Below are 22,175 nucleotides of genomic sequence, written 5' to 3'. Positions count from 1 at the left end.
GGATGGTTTTCTCTGGGCATTATAGGCCTCCTTGATGATAACCAGCCAAACCCTGACACCCCTGGTCTTTCCAGAATAATAACCTGCAACAAAGGCTATGTTCGGAATAGCATACTAACATACCACATGCTACATCTTATTTCTGCAGTGGAGTCAGAGGCAAAATGCTTTGTTAGCATTTACAATATAGCCAAAGCTTAAGGTATTAAAACAGACAATGCAAAAACAAACACAGTGAAATGAAAGGGAAAATAAAAGAAAAAATATACAAAACAATATAAAAAAAAAAACAAAAAAATAAACTGTAAGCATGAAATGCCTAGACCCATGGAAGCGTGTGAGTTTATACTGTATCTCGCAATTCAGACTTTTTTCCACGCAATTCCAAATTCTGAATATAAACTAAAATTGTGAGTTACACTGTAACTTGCAATTGTGAGAAACAAAGTTAAAATGTCACAATTACCTTTTTAATTTTTTATTCCATGGTGGGGAAAAAAAGGGTTGTAAACCCAGAATTGTGAGACAAAACATTTTTTTTTTAAATATATATATATATATATATATATATATATAATTGCAAGATATTAACTCAAGAATTGCAAGAACATTTTTTTTTCTTTTAATTCCATTGTGGAGACGGGCTTCCAGAAAGACCTACTACATTTGTCAAAATGCCCAGTATACAACAAAGCATACTGCATTTTTCTATTAAAAATAGTATACATACAGTATATACTCTGCAGTGTTCAGTAAGCTGTAAAGTATACCATTCAGAAGCCGAATGAAACTCATTAATAAACATTCTTCACATTAAAATTGTTTTAATTCACAGACCTGAACATTAAAGACATTAGGAGACAATATTTGTTCCAGATTTTCAGCTCCACAGAAAACAAACATTTGTAACATTCAAAGTACAGTTACTTATCATTGTGAAAAACAGCATGATGGGATGCTTGACAGTTTAAGAGCCACTTTAGTGTTGTCTCTAGTGAGCAAAGTTAAAGTGACATCATTTTTTTAAATGGTTTAAAAACTCTCCATTTGCACTGCCTAAATTATCCCTTAGGCTGCAGTAAATTGGGAACAAGCATTGAGTGTTCCGTGTTGGGACTGTTTGATGCAGAGCAGTCAAGGGTACGGCCATCACACAAACTACTCACGATGTGGACAAAGTAATAACTTCATTCAAGCCTCTTTTGCATTGTGCACTTCAGAGATTTTGCTAGAATTTCAATGCAACACATTTCGGAAGAAATAAGCCTAAATAGTTCAGTTGGGAATTATGCATAATTGGAGGAAGGATTATAGAGCTGCATGCTTCTGAATACCTAAAATGAGAATTAAACAAAAACACTGTGTGTTACAGTGGTTAATTTGTAAACATGCATATTGCATACATAAAATAATATTTTTAAAACCATTCCAAGAGTCTTCACGTTATACAAGCACACTCTTCGTTAAGCAACAGGATAGGTCAACACAAATTTTTTTTCTCCCACATCACCCAGAGGGATGCTGGTTTTTCCATGAACAGCAGATATCGACTCCTACAATGTTGGGATGAAAGAATGGAGCTAAGAAGCATGAGAACTGTACATTTGTGGGAGGTCTCAATAAGAGGTTTGTTATCACTAAGATACAGTTGCTATGGTGAGGCTAATTAGCGTGGCTACATGAGGGTGTGACTAAGCACTATCAGTGTCCAGTGGGAGCCAGGTTAATTATTAATCAATTGTTATATTTTTGACCCTATGTGCTTAACAGAAGTTTTTATTCTAAGGATCCTCAAGTTAATGGAATAATTTCTTGATTGAGAACAAACATTTGCAAAACCATGACAAGTGATATAAACTTCCATTGTGATTTGATTTGATACAGGCTGTGTTTTTCTCTTTTCACATATTTCAAATGAGTATTGTTTCTAATCAAATGTTAATGTGATTCATCTCAAATATGTTCTGCAGAAGAAAGTCAGTTATGCAGGTTTGGAATGACATGAGGGGGAGTAAATGATGACAGAATGTTGTTTTTTTTTTGGGGGTGAACTATCGCTTTAAGGAATTTTAAATGTCTATGGAGAAAAAGGACGAGAAATATATTTCCGTAACCCAAGCCACATTGCTCTCTCCATGGTTGTCTAGTGAGATTTTTGTTCTCTATTGTGAAATTTTATACAGGCCCCCCTGGCTGAAACAGATCCTAGTTTAAGAAGTGCATCTGTAGTGCAACTGGTAGAGTGTAACCTGGACTTACTGCCATTTTCCTGTCTGCACAGTACTGTCCCTATGAATAAAGGTAAATATTCAAGGTTTGGAATCAGTAAGATGTTGTAATGTTTTTGAAAGAAGTCTCTTCTGCACATCAAGGCTGCATTTATTTGATCAAAAATACAGTAAAAACAGCAATATTGTGAAATATTATTACAATTTAAAATAATGGTTTTCTATTTTAATATACATTATTATAATTTATTATATAATTTATCTAAAAACATTAACAATCTTACTGATCCAAAACTTCTGAACGGAGGGTGTATGAGTGTGTGTGTTATTAACGTAATAACAGACCCGCATATCTCTGCTCTAGCAGTTCTCAACGCCGAAAGTACACCTCGTCAATTATCGACCAATAATGTAAGTCTCACTTCACCTCAGAAAAACCCAAAATGCCCAGCACTGGATGGGCTTGAAACTACAGGGAAAATTAGCACTTCTCCAATCGGCTGACCACTCAGTATCCCACTCTTTTTAAACTTTTCAATCTCAGAGGATATTCTAATTTTTATGATTAAAGCATGACTACAATGTCTTCCAACTATGTACAATCTGTCAATATGGTACCCGTCAAATTACAACTCCTACTGTCTGTTACATCAAAATCAACAGGAAAATGAAACGGTTGCCCTCATCTTAAATGGATGTTGTTGTTACAAAGGACTGTATGTGTCCAGACACGATCGCCTGGTTGATTTGACTGTAAAGGACTTGAACACAATACATAAAGACAGTAGCCAGCATACTACTGTTGAATTGAACTGGTTTTATGACAACACATTTGACAGTGACTATTTTCAAAACATTCCAAACACTCCTGACATTGTGACTGTAAACAAGGCTTTGAACTCTGTATTTGTCATTGAGGTTTGGCTCTTGTTTTGATCTGTATTTGGATACATGATATCTTTCCAAATTACTGAAATATCAGCCATTGGTTGAAGCCATCCATCAACGTGACTATCATTGTAAGTTAATTACCCTAGTATTTGGAAGTTTAGGTCATGTGCACGAGAATGTGATTAAAGAACTGCAGTTGAGTTGATTGCAAAAAAAGAAAGCAAAAAAACTCGCAAAATTGTGTTCAGTTTCAGCCAACTATAGGGAGTATGCAAATATGGAAACAAAGATGTTTTGTCTATCCTTGAGTGTTGAATGTTATAAATATAAGGACTTGTGAATGTATGTTAGCCATGTGTACCTGTCATCTTGCAAACTGACTTCCCAAGGTATTTGGATTCCGTTTTTGTCTTGTGGATCCAAATAAAAGAATAATGTGTGTGTGTGTGTGTGTGTGTGTGTGTGTGTGTGTGTGTGTAAAGGTTTATATGGGATATGAGGACACAAATGTGTATAATTACATAGGTATTACAACATGAACATAGATTATGAGGACAATTCCAAATGGTTTTAAAATAAACATACTCAAGGTATTTTTTTTGCAGTATAAAAACCATTTCACCTAAAGTTTTTTTTTTTTTGCAGTATAAAAACCATTTCACCTATAGAGTCCCTGTAAACTGTGTGTTTGTGTGTGTGTTTAGTTAGTGCCACTTTCTTGTCTTGGTAAAGCCCTATTAATGAGGTGAAAGAAAGAAAGAAAGAAAGAAAGAAAGAAAGAAAGAAAGAAAGAAAGAAAGAAATAAAGAAAGAAAGAAAGAAAGGAAAGAAAGACTTTTTTCAGCAAGGACACATCAAATTGATCGAAAGTAACTGTTAAGACGTTTATGTTAAAAAAAGATTTCTATTTCAAATAAATGATGTTCATTGATCTATGAATCCTGAAAAAAAAAAACAATCATGGTTTCCACAAAAATAAGACTGGAGTAATAGCTACTGAAAATTCAGCTTTAATATCACAGGAATAAATTGCATTTTAAAATATGTTTAAAAAAAGAAAACATTTAAATTATAATATTTCACAATATTACTTTCTACTATATTTTAATCAAATAAATGCAGCCTTAGTATACAGTATCATACACAAGCACACACACACACACACAGGAATCAGTTTCCAAATATGGAAACATTGTTTAATTACAGTTCTTATCACTTCTATTAGAGTGATCTGATGTACATGTTTGTTTACTTAAGTGCTACACACACTAAAAGACAATTTAATGTTCGTCTGTCAACATTCACACATTCTTCCATATTTGTCTGGTGGGTTCTGCCTCTGGCAAGCACCAATGTATCAATGTCAAGTCATTACAGGGAGATGGAAAAAAAGCAAATCTCAGCAAACACTGAGCCACGTGGCTATTGCTGAACAGACAGCTATTCCATGGCATTGAGATGGAGATGAAAGCAGCTGTAAGGCAAATGTTCTTCATATTTGGAGTGAGATCAAAGAAAGAAAGAAAGAAAGAAAGAAAGACTTTTTTCAGCAAGGACACATCAAATTGATCGAAAGTAACTGTTAAGACGTTTATGTTAAAAAAAGATTTCTATTTCAAATAAATGATGTTCATTGATCTATGAATCCTGAAAAAAAAAAACAATCATGGTTTCCACAAAAATAAGACTGGAGTAATAGCTACTGAAAATTCAGCTTTAATATCACAGGAATAAATTGCATTTTAAAATATGTTTAAAAAAAGAAAACATTTAAATTATAATATTTCACAATATTACTTTCTACTATATTTTAATCAAATAAATGCAGCCTTAGTATACAGTATCATACACAAGCACACACACACACACACAGGAATCAGTTTCCAAATATGGAAACATTGTTTAATTACAGTTCTTATCACTTCTATTAGAGTGATCTGATGTACATGTACATCAGTACACACACTAAAAGACAATTTAATATTCGTCTGTCAACATTCACACATTCTTCCATATTTGTCTGGTGGGTTCTGCCTCTGGCAAGCACCAATGTATCAATGTCAAGTCATTACAGGGAGATGGAAAAAAAGCAAATCTCAGCAAACACTGAGCCACGTGGCTATTGCTGAACAGACAGCTATTCCATGGCATTGAGATGGAGATGAAAGCAGCTGTAAGGCAAATGTTCTTCATATTTGGAGTGAGATCATAAAATTGCTTTCTTCCGTCTGGATGTGAGTTTTGAAATCCCGTTTAAAAAGATATTGCAGTGTCCTCTAAACTAAATATCTGAAGGCAGTCACAAACAAGCACTAAATAAATACCCAGCAAACCTTATGTTCATCCGTCAAGGCTGGCCAAGAGTACTATAAGAGTTGACGGGGGTGAAAAATGAAAATAGGCCAAGGGTTTCTCCTGTCTGCACATATAAACGTGATGTCTGGTCCCCAAAACTTTCTGCTTTTGGAAAAACTAGAGACCAGTGGCCACAATTTTTTGCAGGTCAGTTAGTCAATTTGTTGGCCTGAGGCAAAGAGCAAAACACCAATTAAGAGCAGGGAGGGTCGAGCACTCAGTGTGTGAGGAGAGATGAAAGTGCTGGCAGAGTTTGGCCACCGGAGCTCACTGTTAAGACCCTGACCTCAGAATATATCAAACACTCTGCTCTCAGTGTCTCTTTATTCAGCTGTGGAGGGTTTTTTAAGTGACAAGAAGTGAAAATTGATCATCATTTTCATCAACAAAAATTAAGGTGCAAAGTTTTTACATCTACACTACCGTTCAAGGGTTTTTTGTTTTTTTTGTTTTTTTTTTATGAATATTTCATTCAGCAAGGAAGCATTACATTGATCAAAAAGTGACGGAAAGACATTTATGATGTTACAAAAGATTTTATATAAAAACATACAAGAATCCTGAAAAAAATAATCCTGTTTCCACAAAAATAAGCAGCACAATTGTTTTTAACATTTATAATACTAAGAAATGTTTCATGAGCACCAATCATATTGAAATGACAGCCTTCACAGATTTCTGAAGGATCATGTAACAGTGAAGCCTGCTTTGCCAAATAAATGACATTTTAAAATACATTTAAATAGAAAACCGCTATTTTAAATTGTATTCATATTTTCACAGTATAACGTATAAATGTACAGTTTTGCTGTACTATATGGGTGAGCATAAGAGACTTATTTCAAATGCATTCATTAATTTTTTTGGTAATATACATTAATGAATAGTCTATTTACAAATATGTTTAAAACAATGTTCACTCCAGGGTAGTACACCATTCAAAAGTGAATTGAGAATTTTTTTCTACATTCCTCTTAAGATTCCTTCATTTGAATTGAGGTATCAAGCAAGATGGAGAATTTCAACTGAAATTTGAATGTAACAAAGTGGAATTAAAATAAATTCAAAGAATGAAAAAAAAGCTAATTTACATCCCGTCACACTGGCCAGCAAAACGCCAATATGCAAACTTACTATAAGTGATTTAAAATTAATAAAAATAAGACAATAAGACAATATTAAATTCTCAACACAAACCTTTATTCAATATCAAATCTTCAGTATATAATTATCTAATATTACAGCAAGTGACTAGACACGTGATGTCTCACCATAAAGAGAGTCAGAGTATGTTCATGTTTCACAATATTAATTACCAAAAAGCCTAGAATGGGCCTACAGCCCTAGTCAGCTTAGTCTGTAGGGGAAAAAATTTCCAGAAAGACTGGAGGATCCCAGGGAAAATCAGTCTTCCACCATGGGAACCAATCAGTCTCAGAAAACCAATAAGTATTGTCGATATTCTTCATGTTCCCATCTATTTTGTGCCATGTGTATAATTCCATAATCCATACTGTATTAATGCATACATCTGCAAATTGAAAAACATGATGTAACACATGCAGTGCATTGTAGTATCACACAAATTCAGTCGACATATACAGTACTGCCTACTAATGGATCTTTAGTATATTGCCTGAAGATGTTAGCCTGTTGTAGAACCAGTTAACCTGTGTAATATTCAAGCAGTTCAAGAATACAAATGGAGAGGAAATCGGTATAAGGCAGCTAGCTGGTACCAACCAGTATTACATGCTGCACGGAGTTATTAATACATTTTGTTTTGATGTCTGATTTTTGCATGGCATATCTCAAACTTTGATATAATTTTCAACTACAAAAGTTGCTTTGAAATCTTCTCTCTAAAATGTATAAAGTCAAGTACAAAGAGTGCTGCCATTACCACCTCCCCAACTGTAACACTAATTGAAAACATAAACATATGTTAATCAAATTTACTGTTCAAAATAATTAAGCTTCTATTAGGAATGCACAATGTATTGATATTGGCCGATATTAGCAAACGCATTTATCTAAACTCAAATAGTGGTGCTAGCAATGCCAAGATTATGGGTTCGATTCCCAGGAAATGCATGAACTGATAAAATGTGCACACTAGAACTGCTTTGGATAAAAGTGTCTGCCAAATGCATGAAGGTAAATGTAAATGAGGAGTACTACAAAAGATTTCATTTTCAAATGTATCAATAGTATTTAATTGTTCATGCTCATATCTTTATTTTCACATTTACTGTGAAGTAACTTTGCCCTCCAGCGCTGACTTAAGGTTAACCTTAAAAAAAATGTAAACTAATAATTAAATACTGTTCAAATGTAATCTTTACAAAATTGTCATACTGTACATTATAATGTATTGATGCCTACATCCACTAATGTAAAATTACTGATTTTATTTATTATAATTTATTTAAACAAATTAGAATAGAAGGTTAATATTGGTGCATCTCTAAATTCTACATTCTGACAACAAGACTTACTACTGCTCTGTCACCTTAAAAAGGCAGTGGTCATGTATTTCACTCCATTACAACTCTGTTACACGCCCTGGCCTTTGCATACATTATGGTAAGTGACAATGTTTTATAATGATAATTGTTAACTCTGTAGGCAGCATGAGTTATTGTACACTTTCACATTAAAACACATCAAAAATGACTGAGTAATTCAGACCTCCCAGAACTGAAAAGACCGTTTTTTTTTTCCAAGAGCAGCACTGATACGGGTCGGGCACGTTCTTATCTTAAGTTATTTACTGCTGTCAGAGAGGTTGACTGGCAAAGGAATGAATGATTGCTTGAGTTTGAGTAACTACTGGCCCAGCAGTCCATTTCTGCCAATGAGAGTGGAAAGATTAAAGGAATGGGATAAAACAAAAAGCCATTTGTTCATAGATGCCCTGAAGAGAGAATTTAATTGCTTACAACTTCCTAAAGAGGTTTTCTTGACAAGAACAGTCAGCTACTATGACGTTATGAAATTGAACATTAAAAATCTCCAATAAACTTCTGAATATCACATTGTGAAAAACAAATGCCACATGAATGTAAGGGAACACAAGTTCACTAACTGATTATTAAGAGCAAAGAGAAACAAAGCTAGTGGGATATGTCGTCAAATAATTCACTTCTATTTGTCTCACTATGAGCATTAAAATTCAATCATTTGCAATTAGATTAGCAATACAATATGTGCATCAGCATTTACTCTCCCATCCACACATAAACACAGTTTAGCAACAAGAAATTCAAATAACTGTTCAGCACATTTAAAAAATTATCTTCTACTTCATTAAACTTTGCACTTTGGTATTTTCTGGACGTTGAGCACAGTGTTTACTCATCGCTTGCTTACGTACCCTCCAACTCGCATGACGCATATTAATTTTGTTTACAAATCTCGTTGGATTTATACAGTATATTAAAAACATTTGTGCTCACGAGCCTTTGAGTGTAGATAGTGCTCTGAATAATATAAGCTACTTTTTCCAACTACTTAGGTGGGCTAATCATGAAGAGATTTAACCGAAAACCACTTCAGCATTACCTCCTGAATTAGTATTTTACAGTGAAACTTCCCCTTCATATTCAAAGATCTACAACTGAAGAAATAGCGGATATCTTGAACTACTCAGATGTGCACACACTCCTTTCTATGGTCTGATGGGGCTTTGTGCCCTTCATAAAATATACAGTCTAACAATCAGAGTGATTTAATGCCCTCAGGAAAACATTATTATAGAGCAGACAAAATCAATACAATTGAAATTCCGGCAACTTTTTTTCCCCCCTTTTCCGCCGTTTCAGCCTGGTCGACTGAAAGGCTTTTCCCAGCATGCCGTTGTGCTGCCGTTCAAAGAGAGAGGTACCACAGGACAGGGGTTAGTCAGGAGGCATAATCCACCGGACTGTCATTAAACAAGAGCTAGGTTCATGGCACCCATCATGTTCCAACATTACCAAACGTCACTTTTAATTAAGTGTGGTAACAGCTCATTTTAATGAAGGCTTGATGTGCTTAGCAGATTTCAGCCCAGCACTCTTCATTCGCTTTTATGTGCCTATGCATTGATTCTGCCCAGTCAAACTTACTATGAACCCTCAATATAGATTGAACCCACATGACAGTATTAATATGCAGCAGCTACTTTGAAACTGTAGCTTCCCCAGATTCAAGCTACTTAGCAATTAAAATAGTTCGACTACAGTCAAGCTATGTATGTATGTGCTGTACATGTGGCAGAATTGACAATAAAGCAGACTTTGACTTTGACTATTCATTTAAAAAAGTAGCCACTGTAACGAAGCTATATACTAACAAGTAGATAATTAAATATATTTTTATAATTAAATATACATTTTAATGACATTGTTTTTGCAAACAGAGCAGTGTTTACAGTATCTAGTACAAAATAACATCTCAATGCAGGACTCAAATAAATAAGTGAATCTTAAAATGATGAACAAACAAACTGATTCAATCAATCCGATGCCCTAATGCTTCATTATAGAGTTAAGATTTAGGAGAAAACTGCAATTAACATAGTTGCCAGAAACACATGTCACGATTTCAAAAAGTCATACGGCATTGATTTAATATTCAAGATTTTTTTCGTCAAACACAGTAATATGTCGAATAAAACTTGCAGTGGGTTACCAGTTAGGTTAGTGATTGGGTCACTAGGTAGCTTGGTTTTTGCTTTTGTTGATTTCTTTGATTTGGATGCCTCCCGTGTCCCTTCTTCAATTCTCTCCCAGTTACTCAGCATGTGTCTTCTCATTGGTCTTTTGTATGTTGTTTTTGTGCCCATCCCTTGTATATATTTGTATATAGTTTTCAACTTTGGGGTCGTAACCAGTGTTGGGGAAAGTTACTTTTAAAAGTAATGCATTACAATATTGCGTTACTTCCTAAAAAAGTAACTAATTATGTTACTTAGTTACTTTTTATTGAAAGTAATGCGTTACGTTACTTTTGCGTTACTTTTTAAATCTGGGCTGGGCTTGCTTTTTTGTTTTTAATATAAAAAGTTCTATTTTTGGCAAATGTAAAAGCCCTTTCACACCAAAAGCCTCAGGCTGAAAGAAATGTAAATTCACGTCTGTACAGTATACACAGAAGAAGAAAGTTCAACACTCTTCAGCAATAAAAAAAGAAGAAGAAATGTTCGTTTATCTTGTGTAATTTTTGCTTATTAGTATGGTTGAATTGGATCACTGAAGGTCAGCAGCAAATTGGTTAATAAAATGGGATTAAATACATAAAGGATATTTGTATTATTTAACATATTTAATTGTTGCAGCTTTGAGTCATATTCTGAGTTGCTTTTAACTGTTTTTATTCATTTGAGGAAAACTAAATCTGTTTTTTGTTTTTTTTTGTGAGTGAGTGAGATGAATTAATGCATGTTCACATTTTTTCTAGCACTAAAGAAACATCTTACTCCCGATTTCTCTCAACAAGGGGACAGGAGAGCTTTCAATCAATAAATGGGGAAAAAAAGTAACTGGCATTACTTATTTGAAAAAGTAACTGATATTTTCTTTTAAATTAAAAAGTAATGCGTTACTTTACTAGTTACTTGAAAAAAGTAATCTGATTACGTTACTCGCATTAATGCGTTCCCCTCAACACTGGTCATAACAAATGTAAACCCTGTTATCAGCTACTTAGACTGTGCATTAAATATATAAATAGTAGATACAATGGTAAGATAAAACAAACATGAGAAATAATGGTAACACTTTACAATAAAGGTCTCATTTGTTAACATTAGTTAATGCATTAACTAACATTATCAGAGGTTAATAAATTATGTAAAATTTTTTGCTCATTGTTAGTTCATGTTAGTTAATAATGTTGATGTTCGTTAGACAGTGCATTACTGTATACCCAATGTTAAAAGATACAACTTTTGATCTTAAAATGTATTAGTAATTGAGATTAACATTAACTACGATTAATAATTGTAGAAGTAGAAGAGTGCAGAAGAACTAATGTAGTTAACTAATGTTAACAAATGAAACCTTATTGTAGTGTTACTGAAATAATAATGGAAAAAAGTATTAATAAAATTAGAAGAGTGCAGAAGAACTAATGTAGTTAACTAATGTTAACAAATTAAACCTTATTGTAGTGTTACTGAAATAATAATGGAAAAAAGTATTAATAAAATAAAATTAGGTACTAAAAATGAGAATGTAAACCTGTACAGACTGTATACAGTAGAACTGAGACAACGATTCATATTAAAGTTATTGTTGTGAGATATGAAATGATAATTGTGACAAATAAACATGTCAGATTTAAAGTCACAATTACAGGCCTCCATAGTTAAGCAAATTCATGTCTAATAAATCCATGAATCACTCATTCCTTCAGACAGCGACGACAGAATAAAACCACTAATTTTAACAGTTACATTTAGTTAGGGTAAAATAACAAGTGTGTGTGCCCTCCAAAAATCCAAATAACCCCTCACCCCTCAAGTTACACATCCCGGAGCTTGTTACTGGAAAACCTACTTCATTTTTAAAACAATTGAGCTACTTTCACGCTGCTGAAAAATGCAGCTAAGTCAGTGCCGCTGCTACTTTTAGTTTCTTACAGCTCTGATATGCAGCCTGACAAATTCATGTCTAATAAATCCATGAATCACTCATTCCTTCAGACAGCGACGACAGAATAAAACCACTAATTTTAACAGTTACATTTAGTTAGGGTAAAATAACAAGTGTGTGTGCCCTCCAAAAATCCAAATAACCCCTCACCCCTCAAGTTACACATCCCGGAGCTTGTTACTGGAAAACCTACTTCATTTTTAAAACAATTGAGCTACTGTCACGCTGCTGAAAAATGCAGCTAAGTCAGTGCCGCTGCTACTTTTAGTTTGTTACAGCTCTGATATGCAGCCTGACAAACTGATAACACTGATCCTGCACTTTCACTGCCAGGTAAAATGTGTACTGGCTACAACAGTGTGGGACGTGGGTACGTTTTCTTTTTATTTCTCTATTACACACAAACACACAGAGAGAGAGACACATATAACTCTGATGGGCACTTGCTCCTCATTGTGTTAATTCAGTGTTACCTTCCAGGCTTTCAGCTCATTATAAAATTGAAATACACACAATTTCTAAAAAAGAAAAAAAACCCTGCCTGAAAACTGAATTGGACAACTCCAGTCTTTTTAATACAAGCCCGATGAGTAACGACACAGAGGCGGTTAATTTATCAGCACAGCTAGATAGCCTTTTTTAAGAGCCTCAAAGAGAGCTCTCTTTTGTGGTTGGGATGGAAAAAATCCTGCGTAAACATTTTCTACGGTACCCACACGCGAGTGCCGCAGAACCACAGGATAGTTTCCCTGCTTGAGTGAGAATGGGAAGTTTCTGATGAATATTACTATGCTAATGCATCTAATCTTTATGGACTTTTTATTAGGCTGTAACTCTCGGGATTTGATTCATGTTTAATGCCCTCATATACAGATCACAAGAGACCGGCAGTTTACTCAGAAAAACGGCATGCTAATGAAGGATAGATTTGGAGTTCATTCCAGATACTGTAGCTACTTTCAAAAGAAGCCTTTAAAATGTGTTGATATGGATGCCTTCGGATGGACACCTCAATTAGCATGCAGGAAGGGGAAATGCAGCCTTCGATTTTGACGTTGCCATCCTCTGACCACTCCATGCTGCCATCCTTGTAGGCAATTAGTATTTTTGAGGGGGCACCAGTGGGTGGGTGGTCATGTGATACACAGCAGCCAAGATAGCACTGTATATCTGCCCTTTTTTATTATTCGAAATATTCACAAACTTAACTATATCATGAAATATCTTGTTTCTCGAATATGTGTGTTAGTAAATGCATTTTGCACTTTTATAGATTATGTTAGTTGATCCATTAAAGGGCGATGGGTGAAGTAGTCAGTGTAAGCTATTAGGCTAACTATGCATAAAACCTGTCTTTTTACTTATGTATATGGGTGTCATGTCATAAAATATTTTTAATATGACTGACTTTGTATTTAACGTCGATTTAAGAAAAACATTGAAAGCGTTATAATTAGAAACTTACATATACAGAAAGCGAGCAAAGAACATAATCACTGACTTCAGTCTAGCGCAGTGGTTCTCAAAACTGTCCTGGAGTAGCCTACCCCCAGCCCTGCACATTTTGTATGTCTCACTCATCTATCACACCTGATTCAACTCATCAGCTCAGTGGAGACTGCAAGACCTGAAGTGGGTGTGTCAGATATAGGGAGACATACAAAATGTGCAGTGCTACTGGGGGTACTTCATGGAGAGGTTTGAGAACCACTGGTAGTGCGAGTTTAAAGGGGTCATATGATGTTGCTAAAAAGAACATTATTTTGTGTATTTGGTGTAATGAAATGTGTTTATGCGGTTTAAGTTTCAAAAACATATTATTTTCCACATACTGTACATAGTCTTTGCAACTTTACAGATCTTCTTTATACACCAAGAGCTTGTAACACTCCAAAGAGAAAGGAAATATTGAAATTCGCATCATATGACCCCTTTAAGCATTCTCTAAAAACCTCCCGTTGTAATCATTGAAGATGTTTACGCTGTGAAATTGATCTATTACTAACATCGTACGCACATCCGTACGCCACACTGTTGTTTATGATGAGAGAATTCGCGATGAGCAGAATTCAGTCAGGGAGCACGAAAAAAAACTCCCGCGTTTCAGCGATGATTTATCTGAACGCTTCTGATTGGCCATTGCATTCATAAACGCAACAGAATCGTGTGTGATTGGTTATAATGCGCAGTGCTGTAAAAATGCCTAAAAAGAGATATTATGATTTTTGCTACTACTATATGAATTTAACCCATTTAATCCAAAAAAATTTTCCCAGACATGAAAATATCTGAATGATGTGTCATTAGTAACCCTTTGATTATCTGAACGCTTCTGATTGGCCATTGCATTCATAAACGCAACAGAATCGTGTGTGATTGGTTATAATGCGCAGTGCTGTAAAAATGCCTAAAAAGAGATATTATGATTTTTGCTATACTATATGAATTTAACCCATTTAATCCAAAAAAAATTTCCCAGACATGAAGATATCTGAATGATGTGTCATTAGTAACCCTTTGAAATAATCAATAATAATTTTTTGCATTTTTTTGGGAAAAGTGTGTGGAAACATTGTTTTATGGTCGGTCACACTTGTGACTGGTGGGATAATGTGTATGCTGAATTAACATATTCCTGCACTCATAAAAAAGTTTTATACATCTCAGCCCAGCTATTTTAAACTCTGTTTCATCACATTCTAGGGTTATACTATTATGCATAAAACCCCTTATACAACAATGATAGGAATACAACCATCAACGTATTTTAAAATTGTTACTTTATTGTAACATATATCACAAAATTATTATATTAGTGCTACCAGTATTGCAACATCAATATTGTAACTTATTTGTAACATTTTAACTTTTAATTTAGTCCAATATTCACTTTAGCTTTGCCACTGCAACATTTTAGTGCAACCTTCACTAACTACTGCAATTGGATGTGTATATCTAAATACGCTGTATTATCCCATCGGTCACTATTGTTGCCATCAACATGTTTATGACAACACTCAACAAAACTGAATAATTGTGAATTCATATATTGATGCTAGACACCTTAAAGATTACATGTACCAAAAATCTTTGTCATATATAGGGTTGGGTATCGTTTGAATTTTATCAATTCCGATTCCGATTCTGCTTATGGATTCCGATTATTTTCGATTCCCAGTTTCGATTCCAGTGGGATTAAATAACGATATCAAACATTTATCCTGTGTCTCTTTTTTGCAAACCATTTATTGGAGCTGAATACCATGAACAAAAATCAACAGGCTACATAAAAACTGGACTCTTTAAGAGCTGTTTGTGTGCAAAATAGAACTGCATGATTCTGGATAAATGTAGTTTTTTTTTTTTCTTCTTTTTTTTCCCCCAATGGAAGTTGTGGTTCTCTCGTGATTCTGAAGAAAAAACATTAGACAACTAAACAAAATCACATGTCATTTATGAATTAATGATTAAATGACTCACTCAAGATGTACTTGTTTCATTACTGGATGAATCCGCGTTCTAGAACGAATCTCTTGTGATTCAAATACAAACACATTTTAACAGCCCCTTTTCGCCACCTACTGGTGTAACAATGTAATGGATAATCTTCATTTGAAGCATCAAATTATTTTCAAAAGATGATTTATTCTATTTTAATCGCTACCATACACATCGTACACACAGTTTATATCTGAACTATACACTTTTATCCCAGTACTTCTGTGATTTGAATGTTTGTAACACAGAAATAATGATACTGTGTGGCTGAAAAGACTGTGAGGCTGAACCAAGTGATTACTTTCAAAAGGTGATTTACTCTATTTTAATCGCTACCATACACATCGTACACACAGTTTATATCTGAACTATAAACTTTTATCCCATTACTTCTGTGATTTGAATGTTTGTAACACAGAAATAATGATACTGTGTGGCTGAAAAGACTGTGAAGCTGTTTCATTCATAACAGATGACAGCTGCTCTCTTTAGGTCAATAGCGAACGCAAATGTAAATGTTCAAATCACACTGACGTGATCATATGCTGCAAGGACGAACCAAGTGATCACAACATTGATCGCACACGTCAAAGGATTAGGAATGAAACAGATGAATCATTGTAATTTAGGAATAGAATCACGTTGGTGTTTCAATCGTGTTCGCGATCTTAAACGATGTATTAAATTAAAGTGCTTTGTCATGTTGGTGGTGACACCTCTCTTGCAACATGTTTAGCTATCACAGATATTATACGTAGTTTTTTTGGCTTCTGATCGCAAATGTAGCCACACTTTGGAGCGCTTAGATTAGCGAGCAAGGTCCTGGCAGATCGCTAGATCCGGTCCTCACAGAAGAAGAAAAAAAAAAGTCAAATTTTAATTTGACAAGTATCCGATTCCTGACCTTAAGTATTCGATTCTGGAATCCCAACCCAATCCCCAACCCTAGCAAATACACACAACGTAACCAAATACAGAATCACGCTGCAAATACTCGCAACACAACCAAATACAGAAATGCGCTGCAAACATTCAGTGGATACTCTCCAAAATGGCGCTAGGGTGATGCGGAGGAGACGAATTGTTGAATAAATTCGTTATTATTTTTTCCCTTTAACAGCCCCTTTTTGCCACCTACTGGCGTAACAATGTAATCGATAAATCTTCATTTGAAGTGTCGAATTACTTTCAAAAGGTGATTTACTCTATTTTAATCACTACCATACACATCGTACACACAGTTTATATCTAAACTATAAACTTTTATGCCAGTACTTCTGTGACTTGAATGTTTGTAACACAGAAATGATGATACTGTGTGGCTGAAAAGACTGTGAAGCTGTTTCATTCATAACAGATGACAGCTGCTCTCTTTAGGTCAATGGCGAACGCAAATTTAAATGTTCAAATCACACTGATGTGATCATATGCTGCAAGGACGAACCAAGTGATCACAACATTGATCGCACACGTCAAAGGTTGAGGAATGAAACAGACGAATCATTGTTATTCGCGATCATTACCAATCCATTAAATTAAAGTGCTTTGTCATGTTGGTGGTGACACCTCTCTTGCAACATGTTTAGCTATCACAGATATTATACTTAGCTTTTTTGGCTTCTGATCGCAAATGTAGCCAAACTTTGGAGCGCTTAGATTAGCGAGCAAGGTCCTGGCAGATCGCTAGGCCCGGTCCTCACAAATGAAGGAAAAAAAAGCGCATAGGAATCGATAGGCGGAATCAAAATTTTAATTTGACAACAAGTATCCGATTCCCAACCTTAAGTATCCGATTCTGGAATCGGAATCGATTTTCGATTCCCAACCCTAGTCATATCTTTATGTTAACATACTTTACTAGCCTTTTGTTTTGGAGCTTTGAAGCAGCCATCATCTTTTCATGGTGCAGACAGGAAGTAAACTGCTCTGGTCATGTGACAGTTTGCACTAATTATGTGACACTGCACATAGAAAACAAAAAGGTTCTATCTAGAAAGTTGAACTCTAACTTGGTTCAATCTGTGAGCCAATCAGCAATGCAAATGCACACAAGAGGACCAATCAGGATCAACTTTCTTTGTCATGTCACTGGACTGCTCCGTGACAGCAGGAAAGATTACATATGAAATATTTTAATTGTAAAATATTCTTTTAAATTATATATAGTCAATGAAACATTTTTTCAATGTTTATAATCCGTTAAACGTCTTTAGCGACCCGGGACTTAATTGAATACCCTCCCGCTGATTCATTTCATTAAAGTCAGACATCAACCTTCTTAATATTCCTCAGTGTATTCATTATAAACAATATAACAACAAAACTTATAAAAGAATGTCTGTTGAGATCATGAATGGGCATGACGCCTCTGCCCTTACCTACAGTCCAGGGCAAGAGGTGCTCACCGAAAGCTGCTCTCCATCACTAAATCTCTCTATACACACACAGACACACACATGCCCAGTGGCACATGCTCTAATCTAAACCTCTGGCAACAAATCACATGAGTGCATTTGAAAATCATCACCGGCCTTTCCCATAAAGAACACCAATAAAAATAAACGTTCCCTCAATGGAAACATTTCAAGCTCATATGTAAAGTGCTGGCAGGCGAGTACATTACGTGATTGTAGCGTATTTGCCATTGATGTTGCTGTGGGAAAGGGAGAAATGAAGATGGAGAGAGATGGAGGTCTGAAAATGTGCATAAACCTTCGACAAACACACTTCAGTATGGAGTGTTATGGAGCATTCGTGGCATAATGTTGTTTCCTTTAAGAATATGCTCATTTCAATGCTTCCTTTGGGTTTAAAAATAAATAAATAATTTAAAATGTTGGTTATAGTAAAGCACTGATTATAGAAGTAAATGGTCCTGAAGGATTAAAGCCAAAAATGTGCATCTTAAATATTTCTAAAGCACCTAAATTCTTTTTTCCGTACAAAATGATGTTGCAATGCCTGATCAAACAAAAATGTATAGGCTAATATGAATAAAATATAGACATATTAAACAGGCTAATTGGCTAGCAGCATGCTAAGCTAGCATTCTGAGTGGTTAGCTTGCAAAGTGCAAAAAGAAGAATGAGGTCAACGCCGATGGCCTCGTGGGCAGCGCGCCGACATACAGCAACATTGCACTTCGGGTGTCACGAGTTCGAGTCCCGGGCTCCCGGGCTCCCGGCTCGCAGACCTTTCCCGATCCCATCCCCCTCTCTTTCACCCACTTCACTTCCTGTCGACATATACTGTCCTATCTAAATAAAGGCATAAAACACCATAAATAAACCTTTAAAAAATATTTTTTTTAAAAAGAATGAGAAATGTTTCTTTTCCCAATGTATAGGTTTGGTTATATACTATTATGTAACATATCATTTAAAATGCATTAATAGTCATAATAGCATAGTTCAGACGACATACACAGAATTGTTCTTCACACTGGGTTTCTAGGGTTACCACATTCCGTTGTCATGCCGACAAAAAAAGTTGCATATATATATATAAGCTACCATACAAAAGTAGGCATCAGTTAGAGTTTTGGGTATTTTTTTGTTGTTACAAAAGATTTCTGTTTCAAAGAAATGCTATTTTTTTTTGTTTTATAATTTTCTATTCATCAAAGAATCCTGGGTTCTCACTTTTAAAAGCCTATTTATTTTGCTGTGCAGGGTTATATGGATAGTTAATTTTATCATTACTTTTAGCATAGTTTTTTCCCCTATCAGAACAGACCTGTGAAGCATTTTTGGGTCATGACCCACCGGTTGAGAACCACTGCATTCAATTCGAGCCCTGATTAAAGAACAGCGAGATTATTCAATGCTCCTCTTATGCTTCAGAGTGAACAGCAGGGTGTAATGATTTGCTCATATTTCAGCTTCTTGAAGGAATGCTAATAAACTTGAACGTTTTGAATCCTAATATTGCTCTGTATATATTAACGCTAATATATTCTGAGAGCTGAGCAAGGAACATGAAAATCATGATATCCGGCCTTCGTAGGGAATGTGAGTTATCCAAGCATAAGAGTAAAATAATATGTTTTACTTTGATTTTGTCTTTGCGTACAATTACAGTGAATCTACTTTTAAGTTCTTTCCACTGACAGGCGGCCAAATGATCAATCACAAACACGCTGACTGTAGATCTCCCCTGATTCAATTCGGCTGGAAATTAAAGGCGGGTGAGGAAGCAGGTCACATGGTCTTTACAGATAGCTAATACAGACAGACACATGCAGCGCACTTTCCGTGAGTGTCACGTCCACAGAAACGTCGTCTGGGTGTTCGATTAATCTCCCGGCTGCCAGAATGATCTAATTGTAAAGCCAGGAAAACATGGAGTAATTTAGCACTAGAAATGTGGGAAAGAAACAATTCAAGGAAATGGATACAAATTAGACCCGTCTCGGGTCTTTGGCCAGGAAATTCACTGGTAGCCATTAGTGTTAACCAGTGGTGTACCAGTGTCACAGGAGAATCACAGCACCAAAGCCTCAAAATACTTGCAGTGGTACTGTACTACAGTAAATATCATTGATACTGTATATTCATATATAGCTAACGCAACACCACAGAGAAGTAAATGACTTTTCTAAACCTTATATAAAAAGCAGCATGTATAAAAAAAAACATGAAAGTGAATAAATTCTAATCAGATATATTTAAGCAATATCACTGGAGCAAGAAAAAAAGTGGATAACGACTTTTAAAATTGGATTTGTGATGTGTAAATTCACAATTAATTATATTGTATAATAATTTTTGCATTATATATATATATATATATATATACACACACACACACTGCCGCTCAAAAGCTTGGGATCAGTAAGATTTTGAAAAGAAAAGTTAAAAAGAACAGCATTTATTTAAAATAGAAATCTTTTGTAACAATAGAAGTCTTTACTATCACTTTGTATCAATTTAGCACATCCTTGCTGAATAAAAGTATTAATTTCTTTTTCAAAAAGAAAGAAAAAAATTTACTGACCCCAAACTTTTGAACAGTAGTGTATATGGTTACAAAAGATTTATATTTTAAATAAATGCTGTTCTTTTAAACTTTTTATTTGTCAAAAAATCCTGACAAAAGTGTCACAGGTTCCAAAAAAATATTAAGCAGCACAACTGTTTCCATCTTTGATTATGAATTAGCATGTTAGAATGATTTCTGAAGGATCATGTGTGACACTGAAGACTGGAGTAATGATACTGAAAATTCAGCTTTACATCACATGAATAAATTATGTTTTAAAGTATATTAAGATAGAAAACCATTATTTTAAATTGCAATAATATTTCACAATATTACTGTTTTTTTCTGTATTTTTGATCAAATAAATGCAGCCTTGATGAGCAGAAGAATCTTCTTTAAAAAACAATAAAATTCCTACTGATCCCAAACTTTTGAGCGGCAGTGTATATATATATATATGTGCACAATTATTATTTATTACCGGTGAATAGTTTGCAGGCTGCATTTACTGAATCAAAAATACAGTAAAAAATCTTTTTTTTTAAATGTAACTTCTCCTTTAATGGCAAAGCTGATCTAAAGCTCAGTTATAAACAATTAGCCGCTAATTAGTTCTCAATTATTAATAATGGTTCTTATTATTATCATCAATGTTGAAAACAGCTTTTGCTGCTTAATGTTTTAACAGTTTTTTCCCCAGATTCTTTGATGAATATAAAATTCAAAAGAACAGTGTTTATCTGGAATATAAATCTTTTGTAACCTTTTGAATATCTTTAGTTACTTTTGAGCAATTTAATGCATCCTTGTCAAACAAAATAACTTTTTTAAAGAGAAAAAAGAAACATACTTAAATTGCTTAATTTTGTGGAAACCGTAATGTACTACCATTTAGTGAATCACCATTTAGCAGTACATTTTCAGTCAGACCACATCAACCTCTTTCAAGAACATAATTTAATGGAAAGCGATTAAAAGAACCCAGTGGGTGATCTAGATCTGTAAATATGATGGCGACTAATGCCTTGGAAAAAAATATTAATTACACTTGATCCCATCTAGCTATGACAGCCATTTAAAAAGAGAGCAAGTTAACCTACAGTATGCGTGAGGTCGTCTGACAGGCAGCATGACATACACAGTATTTCACAACAGTGTATGGAGCAGACGCACATGTTTATTTTCAGTCGTTCAAATGGCATTGGAGGTCTATATTCACCTTTAAGTGCACTGGAACAATGACAGAATGATAAATATGTATACTGTGCGACTGGAATCAAGCATTTCTGATGGCCCTATATATAGCTTATTAAACACGTCTTCTTTTTTTGCCGCAATAATCACAAAGCATTGAATGAAGACACCAGCATGCCATGATGAAGAGCTTGATCAACACCAATCACTCCAGCAAAGCAATTAAAGAGTCAGCACAAAGCATTTTACTGTAATTACATCACACAAATCGACTCGGACAAGAGAGCACATACAGGGCCACATGCAAAATCAAATGCATTGGCAGCAGCTTTACAGTGACAGCTAGAGAGGCATCTGATCTCTGGCAAATAATAATCATAAATGTCTAAGC

Source organism: Sinocyclocheilus anshuiensis, unplaced genomic scaffold (genome assembly GCF_001515605.1).
Source record: "Sinocyclocheilus anshuiensis isolate Anshui unplaced genomic scaffold, SAMN03320099.WGS_v1.1 scaffold103, whole genome shotgun sequence".
NCBI lineage: Eukaryota > Metazoa > Chordata > Actinopteri > Cypriniformes > Cyprinidae > Sinocyclocheilus > Sinocyclocheilus anshuiensis.
The sequence above is the reverse complement of the archived record's forward strand: the minus strand, read 5'-3'. Positions refer to the sequence as shown.